This window comes from Schistocerca cancellata, chromosome 3 (genome assembly GCF_023864275.1).
Source record: "Schistocerca cancellata isolate TAMUIC-IGC-003103 chromosome 3, iqSchCanc2.1, whole genome shotgun sequence".
Lineage (NCBI taxonomy): Eukaryota > Metazoa > Arthropoda > Insecta > Orthoptera > Acrididae > Schistocerca > Schistocerca cancellata.
The window spans coordinates 71,218,709-71,231,409 of NC_064628.1; the positions used below are offsets into that span (position 1 = coordinate 71,218,709).

The following is a 12,701-nucleotide window of genomic DNA, read 5'->3' on the forward strand; positions in this document are numbered from 1 at the left end:
ACACTATTAAGGTAAATACATTGTTTGTTCTCTGTCAAAATCTTTCATTTGCTAACTATGCCTATCAGTAGTTAGTGACTTCCGTAGTTTGAATCTTTTATTTAGCTGGCAGTAGTGGCGCTCGCTGTATTGCAGTAGTTCGAGTAACCAAGATTTTTGTGAGGTAAGCGATTTGTGAAACGCATAGGTTAATGTTAGTCAGGGCCATTCTTTTGTAGGGATTTCTGAAAGTCAGATTGCGTTGCGCTAAAAATATTGTGTGTCAGTTTAAGGACAGTCTTGTATAATTGTTCTTAAGGGGATGTTTCAACTGGTATATTTATCCTGTATAATATTTCGTACAAAATCATCTCAATTACAGAATCGGTCGACTAGCTATGCATTTACAGTTTCCTCAGCGTAGCAGAACGATTGTCAGAGGGTTCAGCTAATTGCGAAAAGGTTTAAGGCAGTCTCGACTTAAGAAAAATTGTCTCAGCAGAAAGATCGTCAATTTCTGGAGGATAAGCTTTCTGATACGCAACGGCACCAGCAGCAGCAATTTAAGACTAAATTGTAAAATCTAAAAGTATTCAGCACCCTGCTAAAACGAACTTTTGGTACGCTAGCAACATTGGATAGAAATATTTGAATAAAGGGGATTATAAAGTAATGCAGTTGCTCCCTTCATGTCATCGGTATGATGAATCGTGCTAGGAGATAAGGTATTACATGTCCTCTCACAATTAAGGATCTTTATCGTCGATACTGGGAAGAGTCAGAATAAGCGGCATCCATGCCGCGATGAATGCAGAATGAACCATTGTTCTGGAGACACACCGATAGCTGTTGAAGTTAATGGCGAGCTCTTTCCCAACTGTTTATGTCATTCCAGCACGTAAAAAGAAATTGGATAACACCATATAGAAGACCTGAAGTCATTAGTTATGTCAAGTCGGTTGTGCGATTCAACACAGGTACACCACAAGCACCGTACATTGCGCGGTGGAGAGTCTGTCATGCGCCTTTTAATGTTCCGCTCTTCTCTTCCTTTCACGTACGGCACGATGGGAAAGTAACTAACTGTCTGTATGACTCTGTACGCGCATTAATGTGTTTTTTCTTGTTCTTTGAAGAAATACACGACGAAGGCAGTGTAATTATGCGTGTTGTATTGGAAATACCAGATATTTAAATTCTGACGGCGTTCTTTGATTAAAAAGTACATTCCGTCGATTTTGTTGTTCAGATGAACTTGATACCTACGAGGAACAGCTCGCACGAGTCTCAGATGAAAATACAAAGTTCGCTCTGTAAACTGTAGTCTTGCTTTAGCCAAATCTACAATTTATACTAGCAACGTTATTCCTACATATTTAACCTACGTGGCTGATTTTACAAACTTATCACAGGTCTTATAAATATCGTCGTGTCACATCAGAACCCTGGGTTACAACAGACGCCACAGTTCTCAGTTATTTTTATCCCTTTAAAAATCGTTCCATCCACCTAGGTTAGAGAGGCTACGTTACCTCTGTCTTACGACGTCACAGAAGTGCAGCTAAAGAGGAAAGTCATGAAACTGAATGAATGTAATGTACGAAAGGCAATTGTTCTGGTTTCTAAATTTCTTAAAGGATTGTGCTGACAGCGGCTTTCGATATTGTTTAAGTTGAAATTCATTACATCATTAGTGCATTCATACTATTTTGAACTCTTAGCACCTTCCCACGTGGTAATCTTCTGATCTTCTTCTTTGCTGATTTTATTGGATTCCAACAGAAATCTATCTTGATTAAATGAAGATGGTTACTAAGCTAATTACATTTAATTAGTACTTATATTGCGTTGTTAGATTTGTAGGACTATCTTGTTACTGCTTTGCCATTATGTAGCTCAAGTGAATAGTTACTGCGAGCCGGCCGAAGTGGCCGTGCGGTTCTAGGCGCTGCAGTCTGGAACCGCGAGATCGCTACGGTCGCAGGTTCGAATCCTGCCTCGGGCATGGATGAGTGTGATGTCCTTAGTTTAGTTAGGTTAAGTAGTTCTAAGTTCTAGGGGACTAATGACCTCAGCAGTTGAGTCCCATAGTGTTCAGAGCCATTTGAACCATTTGAATAGTTACTGCGTGTTACAGCCGGATGATTTATTTACCATAACATTTTATAGATTTAGAGGAGATACTTGGAGTATTAATTAAAATTCTGTTTTGGGTAATCGTCAAGAAAGTAGTTTGTATAAACGTAATTTTCGAGAGAGTGAATTTGTAGGCAAAAGCAGTTAAACACTGATCTCGTTCTGAATAAATGTATTGAATACTGAATATATTGAATGTTAGATAGTTAGATGACAATTTCCATCTTTTATTTACTCGTGAGACAGTACACGTAATTGGCCGTTAAAAATACCATTCAGTTGTAACTCAGTTGCCAATGAAAATCACAATGATTAGTGCAAAGAAAACGCTCTTGTGTCTCTTTAATGACAGTAAACTTGAATTGCCGCTTTGACTCAATTTTCAGAGAAATGAAAAAAGCTCGGATACTATTTGTGTGTTTCATTTCACCGTCAACTGTTACATGACAACAATAAAGCAAATATTTACGCCCGCGTTGAACGCTTGCTCTCAACGACAAACAATTTTGGCTCACATGTCATTCAGAAATCGTGAAACTGATTCCATTAAAAGTTGTGGCAAAAATTTCGTATGATTAATAAGCGAGGACCAGCGTATGGACGGCTGATATTTTTCAACGAATTTGGTCGCCACATCTAAAACGCGATTGCTGAAGGAGCGTGCTTTAACAGTGAAGTTCATAACGAAACGCTAGCGTGTACGAAACAAACCTGGGCTCTATGCAGTGCAGTAAAGACTATGCGCATAGGTAAGCGTTGCAAAGTGTCCACTATTTTTTCTTTACTTAGGTTTCCAAAACTTCACTGTTTACCGATGTATCAAACAGACTGCACGAGGTTTAAAATTCAGTCCAAGCCTGCTAGGAGACTTTTCTTTATTCCCACTATTAGCTAGAGTAATTCTAAGCATTTTGCTGCCAAAACCTCAGTTCAAAAAATCAGTACTGGGAATAACAAATTTTACTTCAAAGTTAGATGCAATCACCAAAAATACGTATATTATTAGCTGCTAATAAGATACAGTTTAAGAAGAACCTGAAGGAAGTATTCGTAGGCAACGCCTCCTCCGTTGAAGACTTTCCCGACAAAACCAAGCGACATATTGTTAATAATCCGCACAATGCGACTGCTTTGCAATATTGGACTTCTGCACATCGTAAGTGCAGCAACATGACCAGTATAACTCAATTAACTTCTAAAGGCCACGTCCTTTCGCTATAACCCCTCTTCTCTATTTAGTGCTGTCCTCTTCATTTCTTGATAATTTTGTCATTTTGTTGCCTCCAGTCGAATTTCTGCTATTTTGTTTCTTGCTCCCTCCCCCTTTTGCCTTTATTTCTGAGAAATTCCTTGCCAAGGTATTTGTTAAAAACTTACTGCCTTTAAATAAAGGTCAAAAAGTTTATTTAACTTTCTCGAATAATTGTCATCCGATATCTTTGATCACTGATTTGTTTCAAAACACAATCATTGCCTTTTCTTTCTGTCCGTGAAGTACTACTAGTTAGTCTTCTCCGAAGTCATATGTAAGTCGCTTCTTCTCGATTTCTGTCTGTGATCCTAAGTGCTATCTTTACAGCCTCACTGGAGCGTATTCCATATGGACGCCTTGACAAACATTATATTTTCTATAGTTCTAAACAACTTGTTGACCAATATCTACTTTCTTTCATTAAAAGCTGGTTTTGCTGTTGCAGTTCCTTTACTGATTTCCACGGGGCGTATGTTATCTTCTTTAATTAAAATGCCTATATAAATAATAAAATTACCTACTTTTTCCTGTTTTATTTCTTTCAACTTCGATATTAGTTCATCGTTAATTTTCTGTCATAATTTCTGTTTTTTTTACCATTAATTTTAACGCTTTTCAGAACTGTTGCAAGTTCAGACAGTACGCATAATGTGTACATACTGGTAGTAGGTATATTCTGCATATGTTCTTCAGTGAGGTAAACGTAACTAAGAGTGTGCAGTCCAAAAGAGAGCCCAGCTTGTGTTCCTGATAGACGGTTAAACTGATCAGCTCAGCACTGACATAGTTGTGCTCATAGTGGTATCAGAAACACATCGTACAAGTTGGGTGAAGAAATCCCGGACATCCGAGGTGAAACAGTTAAGAAATACTTTTCAGCTTTCTTCATGTAATTCTAGTACTCTGTTACATAAGTTATTCACAGAATGCGCGAGCAATAGCCTTTAATTCTTGACTGCAATTTGAAAGGCTGGCTTTTAGTCTGCATCCACACGTTTTTCAAATGTGACGTGTGCTACCATCTATTGACTTTGCTGGAACCATTATTTCTGTACGAAAGAGCGTACATATAATGTCCCAAAAGAGTGAGTGGATAGTCTTTACTGCACAAAAGCTAATTTGTAGCTACCATCTTTCGTGTGCTGTGAAGTGTAAGGCATAGGTTTTGTTTCAGAATGACTTCAAATTATGTACTAAAACCGAACAGGAAGCTTATCTTTACTGAAGAGTTGCTCAATGAGGCCAGGTCGAAAATGGAGAAAACAAACAAAAGGTTGCCACTGCTCTTGGTACGAAGTAGTCTAGGACAAGAAAAAAACTAAAAGCCTTGAGTATAGAACAAAGCTTTTAGTGGTGGATCGTTAAACGTCCAACAGACACAGGCTATGTTCAAAATATTACGATTATAGGTTGCGTTTTCTTTTAGAGAATTATACGAACGTCACGGGGACGTTTACAAAGGATTTTCCCAGATAATCTGAAAAAAGAATAAGCAACCGCGTCAGAGGTCTTAATTCTAGGTTCTACAGAGTACCACCACGAAGCAGCTCATGCACATGGCATGAGAGTACACAGACCCTAACAAACTTGATCACCGCTTCAATGACACAAAGGCAGCTAGACAGTATGGGTTCAAGATTTCTGCAAAAGGCACCAGCTTTACACTTTGGACTCATGAGAAGTGTTGTGTAGGTAGGTGTATTGGTTTCAATAAACCCCAAAATGAGAGATATTTTTAAAAAATTTGAAGCAGGCAGTAGAAGAGAAAAAGTTCCTTGCTCATCGTATCTGTAACATGGCTGAGAATGAATATTTTCTGTTCCTAACAAGATCCGAAAGATAATAAATTCCAAAGGAAAGAGGCCAAATTGTCGCAGCTGTCTATGCAATGAATCATGTCGATTTCTTCATACCATCAGTCATAATCTTTCTATAACAGAGGGTGAAGCCCTCGCTCTTCAGAGATGCACCCGAAGGAACTCTCCTCATGATCTCAGTCAGTGGGTCCATAAACTCTGATCTCTTCGTCGACTGGCTAAATCATTTCAGTGACTATGCCAAACCAACTAAAGAAAATCCAGTCCTCTTGATACTCGATAATCAAACGTTCATATTACAGTCTTCAAGCTGTTCTCAGGTGTCAGGGTCATCACATAAATTTGTTATCCTTACCACCACACGCCAGTCATAAACTTCATCCCCTAGACTGTGGATTCTTTGGACCATTGAAAACTGGTGGTGGTCGTGCGGTAGCGTTCTCGCTTCCCACGCCCGGGTTCCCGGGTTCGATTCCCGGCGGGTTCAGGGATTTTCTCTGCCTCGTGATGGCTGGGTGTCGTGTGCTGTCCTTAGGTTAGTTAGGTTTAAGTAGTTCTAAGTTCTAGGGCACTGATGACCATAGATGTTAAGTCTCATAGTGCTCAGAGCCATTTGAACCATTTGAAAACTGGTGGCGCAGATGAAGCTGACAAATGGATGCATAACCGCCTAGGGCCTGCAATATTCAGCAGGCCCTCGCCTGTACATGTTGTAGGTAATCTTTCGCTCCCTGCTTTTTACCATTGCTATGTTCAGAATTCCAAATATGTATTCTATTCTACATAATAATTTTCCGTGAAGTTCCATGTTCGTGAGACTGTGGCTACTATCTAATGCAGTCCAATATAAACAGGTTGCAGTTGTCGCCACCTTGCTCTCGAAACAGCTCCATCTCGTTTCGCTTCAGAAGTTTCAATAGAGATATACCAACACTTGTTGGTTTGCAGAGGCCGTTCTGGCAGCTAAGTTGTCGGACATTCCACGCAGATAAAAACAAAAGGAAAGACCGCTCGAGTAAAACGAGCTGGCCGGTACTGCACCGGCGCGCCGTACCTCGGCACGAGTAGCGCGGAGTACCGCGGCCGCATGCCACGGGCACAACTGCCGGCGGAGGCTGCGCGCCCGGTTGCTCAGGCACGAACAGCGCACGGCGCCTCTGGACGGGATACTTATCTGCCTCTGCATTTAAATTTTAATGAATAAATTACGGCGGATAATCGGGCGCAGCTGGAGACTTCTGGGCGCGTAAACTGCCCCCTCCGGGGAAAGAAGTAGTAGCAGATGGGCTTCCTTTATATGACGTCTCTATACGGGTAGGCGGCGCATTACCTCAACCGATACAACACTTGTACTGTTTCGAAATAGTCTTCCTCTGTGTTGAACTGAAAAATAACTTCACAGCTTCGAAATTAATGAAAGCTAATTCCCTTACGGTGTAATGAAAACACTTCTGAGCCTACGGTAAATTATCATCTGAATGAATGTACGCAGCAGCTGTTGAGCGTTACATGAAACTGGATACCTGTTACTCTCTAGCGACTCTTCAACTTTTGAGGAATCGGGTACACTCAAGCATATACTTTATTTTTTAATTTATTTATTCTTTTTTTAAGTATCTTAAGCCTTACATTTTTTTGCTGTCTGCGCATAGAATCTGTACGCTATCTATTAGGCACATAAGTGGGCGGATAAAAATTTGGAAACACAAAAAAAAACACAACTAGTACCAGTTGACCTGATGACAGCGAGTATAGATTTAAGTGATAGGAAGTCTTTTCTGAAAGTATTTGTATGAAGTGTAGCCATGAATGGAAATGAAACATGGACGAGAAATAGTATAGACAAGAAGAAAATAGAAGCTTTGGAAATGTGGTTCTAAGAAAAAATGCTGAAGATTAGGTGGGTAGATCACGTAACTAATGAGGAGGTATTGAATAGAATTGGGGAGAAGTGGAATTTATGGCACGACTAGAAGAAGGGAACGGTTGGCGGGACACGTTCTGAGGCATCAAGGGATGATCAGTTTAGTACTGGAGGGAAGCGTGGAGGGTAAAAATCGTACAGGGAGACCAAGAGATGAATACGCTAAACAGATTCAGAAGGATGTCGGTTCCAGTAGTTACTCGGAGATGAGAGGCTTGCACTGGAGAGAATAGGATGGAGAGCTGCGTGCCTAATTCGGTGTAGTAAAATCCTAGGCATTCAAACCTGCTTCCAGTCGTATAGGAATAGATAAATGCTGGTTCTGTATGGTTTTAAAGGGACTCTTACGCCTTTCTTCCTGCAAAATGTTGATAAGTTCAGGTACCGATGATGTAGGTGGAGGCCGATAATTCTCACCAAAATTGGGCACGAAGGCTCGATAGCAGTGAGATCTGGTGACTGTTGCAGACGGCGAAGTTTCGAAAATTCACCCTGATGCTCGAAACACCAGTCCTGCACGATGCGAGCTCTGTGAACACAGCATCACCACTGGCGAACAAACATTGCACCATGCGATAGATCCAGTTAGCCAAAATGATCACCTAGTCTTGACAATAAAGCGACCTTGCAGAGTGACTATGAGAACCATGGAATACTATGAATTGCTGCCCAAATCATTACCTAGGCCCAAACATGTTTCATTCTTGGGACATAAAGTTGGAATCCATGTGAAACAAGACTCATCCGACCAAATGCCTCTCTTCCAATGCTCCATACTTTAGGTTATATTGCTTCGACGTCACGTTCTCCTTTTACAGGCATTTGCATCACTGGCAGGGTGAATTCTAGATCACCCTGCAATTCCCTGTTTGTGGAGCTCCCTTGGTGCAGACAGGGTTCACCAGTGCGACATTCAGTTCTGCAGTAGCTTTTGCACTTTTTTCCTCTTATTTTTCGTAACAGTCCTCTTCAATAACCGTCTGTCGCTGTCACTCAACAGACATTTTCGTCCGCACTGTGACGTAACGGATGATTTTTTTCCGCATTCCCCGTATGAGGTACAAATCTTCGATATGATGCCTCTTGAAACACCAAGCACTTGGCCTCCCTTGGTTACGGAAGCACTCAACATACTGACTTATCTCCGACATAATGCACTCACAACTATACACAACACTGATACCTGCAACGTATTGATCACACTGCACAAGGGCCGTTCGTGGTCAGATATAACAGCGTCAGCCGCGGGCATTTCTAGAATCTGCACTTATGTTCAAGCATGGATTTCCCACGGTGTTTCCGTATTTTTCTCCAACCCCTGGATGATAGGACGAATGAACGAGTCAACGACCGCATAGCGCGCTGTTCGATACATCTCTCGCTTAAAGATACCAATACATCGCAGCCGCTTTGACGCTCTATCCCACGGCTGCTGTCTTACCGATCGTTCACTCCATTGTATCGCTTCTGCCCTGACCTGTTCAATGGCTCCCAGAGCTAAGCAACATCTCCTCATCTCACGTAAAACGACAGCAAGATTTCGCTAAATTGTGGAGAAAGAAGAATCTGTTCCTTCCCACACACGATATGTCGTTCATCAAGGTTCTACAAACCGATTAAAATCTCACCAAACAAGCTAAACAACCGCCATGAGTGTTTAGGCCAGCGATTTTACTCCTGTGGCTGCCTGGAATCTTCACCCCAGCAACTCTTCTTGCGAGTCGAAAACCCAGCTACCATTCCCCTGGGCTTTTGCCGCATCACCTGGTAAAAGCTGAATCGGATCAGGTGTGGAGCAGGGAGAACAGCTGTTTCTCTCTGTAGCTGTGGGTCCCGAGACTGTCCCAAGCAGCCAGTTAGGTGGCGCAGGGGCTTCAGGACTCCCCCTTGCGTGCATTCGTCGGATCTCGCTCGAAGTACACCAAGTGGGCTCTAAAGCAGTTGAGTGATTAGGAAACCTACATACTGATCTCTGAGTTTTTTTATTGTTTATTTAACTGGCTACTCATAATTTATTTGCCTGTAATTGTTAATGTATGGCAGTGTGGGCTTTCTGAAACATGGGGCTATGTGGATAGAAGTAAGAGAATATTCTATTGCTCAAATGATTGAAATGGCTCTGAGCACTGTGGGATTTAACTTCTGAGGTCATCAGTCCCCTAGAACTTAGAACTACTTAAACCTAACTAACCTAAGGACGTCACACATATCCATGCCCGAGGCAGGATTCGAACCTGCAACCGTAGCGGTCGCGCGGTTCCAGACTGTAGCGCCTAGAACCGCTCGGCCACCCCGGCCTGCTTCTATTGCTCAGCCCATGTGCGCAACTGGGACGTCATACAAGGGGCAAGAAACTTTTCCAAATATATTTAATCCACACAGTAATCATCAAGAAGGAAATAGAAGAGACAATAAAAATCCGCCTTGCATTATTAAATCTGTTTGAAATAAGGTCTATTGTTGAAATACATGAGTGCTAATTATGAATATTCCCGCTACCAGTTGTATAGCATCCATAGATCGGTCAACAGAACACCTACCGACATCTATAACAAATTTGGGAAACTGCTTCACATTTAGAAAATAATAGGGAGGGGAGTATTGTCAATCAGTCTTGTGGGGATGTTTCAATCGGAATATAATATGCATTATTTATTCCGTATTAAGGTATTTATATAGCCTAATTATACACAATAATCACTCAATCTACATCACAAAATTTGTTTTTGGTAAAATTTTCAATTTCGCCTGGAGACGAGGGGCTAGTGTAGGAAATTCAGCGAAGGGATGAGTGCACGGCAATTTTCTGCTTCAATCCCAACAGAATACCATGAAACAGTTCCTTTCCTTCGTCCATATTCTTGAATGATGAGTCCCGCTCTGTTACCACAGAATCCGAAGTAAATCCAGGCTCTGAAACTCCGTCTAATTCCCCAAGAAATTCGAAAAGTGGGAGCCCAGCAACATCATCATAATAATTTTCTTCTGTTTTGTCAATCCGAACGAAGTGCCGAACCATAAGTGCAAAGAGAAAAATTCAACTTGTCATCTGATTTCACAGATTCATCTCAGTCTTACAAGAGGGAAGAGAAAATTTCAATTTGAAAACTTCCAAAGAAAGATGGTGAAGAGTTGCAGAAATATGCTGGAGTTCGAGAGAAACTTCAGATCCAGAAAAGGATTCATCTTCATGATCAAAAGTGTTCAAATACGTGTGAATTCCTAAGGGAGCAAACCGCTAAGGTCATCGGTCACTAGAGACTTACACACTACGTAAACTAACTTATGTTAAGAACGACACACACAACCGTGCCTGAGGTAGGACTTGAACCTCCGGTGGGAGGGGCCTCAGAGTCCGTGACATGGCGCCTCAAACCGCGCGGCCACTCCGCGCGGCTTCTTCATCATCACCGGAAGCTGAGTCGGGGAAATAAAAAATACCTTGTGGTTCCTGCAACATCAAATATTTGACGCTAGACATGTGAAGAAAAGTTAATAGATCAGGTGTGGTAAGTGCAAGGTATTTCACGAAATTTGTATGGGAGCCACTGGTCGTAACCAGTTCCGCTGTGGAAATTGTATGTAACATCTACTGATACAATTAAAAAGTGTAACCTTCCATACTGACCATAATTGTGTGACACTTTACAGTGATTCGCGTAGCCCCATTGAAACGTCCCCTTAGAACATTTTGACATATGAAATGTCCACTTAGAATAATTGTACAAGACTGTGCTTAACCTGACACACAATAATTTTAGCGCAACGCAATCTGACTATCAAAAATCCCTGCAAAAGAATGGCCCTGAGTAACATTAAACTGTACCTTTCAGAAATCACTTACCTCACAAAAATCTTCGTTGCTCGAACTACTGCAATACAGCGAGCGCCACTACTGCCAGCTAAATAAAAGATTCAAACTACTGAAGGCACTAACTACTGATAGGGATGGTTAGCAAATGAAAGATATTAATAGAGAACAAACAATGTATTTACCTTAATATTCATAATTGACATCCAGTATTACAAATTATCAAAACTCCGCCATCTCTCTGCCCACATCCACCACTGCTGGCGGCTCACCTCCAACTGCCCAGCGCTACGCGCTGTTCGCATCCAGCTATAGCAGTTCATGACAATAATGGCAGACAACAATGCAAACTAGCCACATACTGCACACAGCACAGCCAGTGATTTTCATACAGAGTGCTATGTAACGTTGCCAATAAAAAACATAAACAGCAAACTTACATAAAGAAAGCCTAAACAGCCTACTTACATAGCCCCCATGCTCCCCACAAAAAATTTTACAAAATGTTTTTGGCCGGTGGCCAATAATGATTTGATAAAATTTTTCATAATTACACTAACAAAGATATCCAATGCACACACTTATTGATACAATGTTGGTCAAAAGCTAAAATTTTCTCACAGTCCATAAAGACAGTCCAGATTGTTCATCATAATAGTAATTACAGGTGTTTGTTCACAAAGTCTCATTAGTAAAAAAAATTGCACACAGAAGTAGTGGATTTCCATGCAGTCTTGAAGAAGTAGTGTTGTCCTTCCAACGGAAAGACAGTGCTGACTCTTGAAATGCTGACAGGTAATGGGCCACAATGGAGCAAACCCACAGCAGAGTCATTCGAAGTTCTGACGAATATTGGTAGATAGGTCATCACAGAGCAGACCAACTGCAGTCCTGGTAGAGAGTATGGTATTGGTGGGCCACCAGAGGTGCAGACCCACTGCAGTCCTTGTAGAGATGGCCAGCAGCCATCTGCTGCGACTGTGCAGGTGCACAATCACCATCGAAGAATCTTGCAGAGAAGATAGCAAGTCCATAAACCATCACTTGTGCACGCACAAAGTTTTAGGAATTGTCTTTAGAACCAGCAATGCTGTTATCCAGTCCCTTGCTGAATTATCAACACATGTGCAAACACTATCAGTCCCAGTTCCAACTAGTATTTTTTCCAGTGAGAGAACAAAGTTTTGGTGTAACTAGAATTTGCATATTCAGAAAACGACGGTAAAAATTTACGAGACCTAGAAAACTGCGGACTTGTCTTTTTGTGGATGGAACTGGAATGGCTCTGATTGCTTCTAACTTTTCTGGATCCGGCTGAATGCCTTCAGAAGAAATAATATGTCCCAAAAACTTCACCTTTGACCTACCGAATTCTGACTTTTCCAAGTTAACTGTAATTCCAGATTCTGCAAAAATACGTAACAAACTGTTGAGGATGCGGTTATGTTGTTCCCATGAAGCTTCTGCTATTAGAATATCGTCCACATATAAAGTGATGTGACGTTTTAAGAACTCAGGTAATATGGAATTTAACCCACGAATGAATGCTGCCGAAGAAATGTTCAAACCAAAAGGAAGTTTCCGAAACTGATAACAAACGCCGAAACAAAGGAAAGCTGTGTATTTTCTGCATTCTGGATGAAGTACGATCTGATAAAAGCTGGATCTGAGATCAATGGAAGACAACACTTTTACACCATTAAAATTTTGAAGAAGTTCTTCCATCGTCTGCGGCCTGTCTGTTTCAGGAATAATGATAGTATTGATTTGTCTCGAATCTAA

At 41.3% G+C, this 12,701-nt stretch overlaps 1 protein-coding gene across 1 annotated transcript in view; it reads right to left on the reverse strand.

The window, feature by feature from the left end:
• The window catches only part of LOC126176100 (homeobox protein EMX1-like), a 330,487-nt gene that overhangs the window by 253,984 nt on the left and 63,802 nt on the right, over positions 1-12,701 (reverse strand). The window lies entirely within an intron of this gene.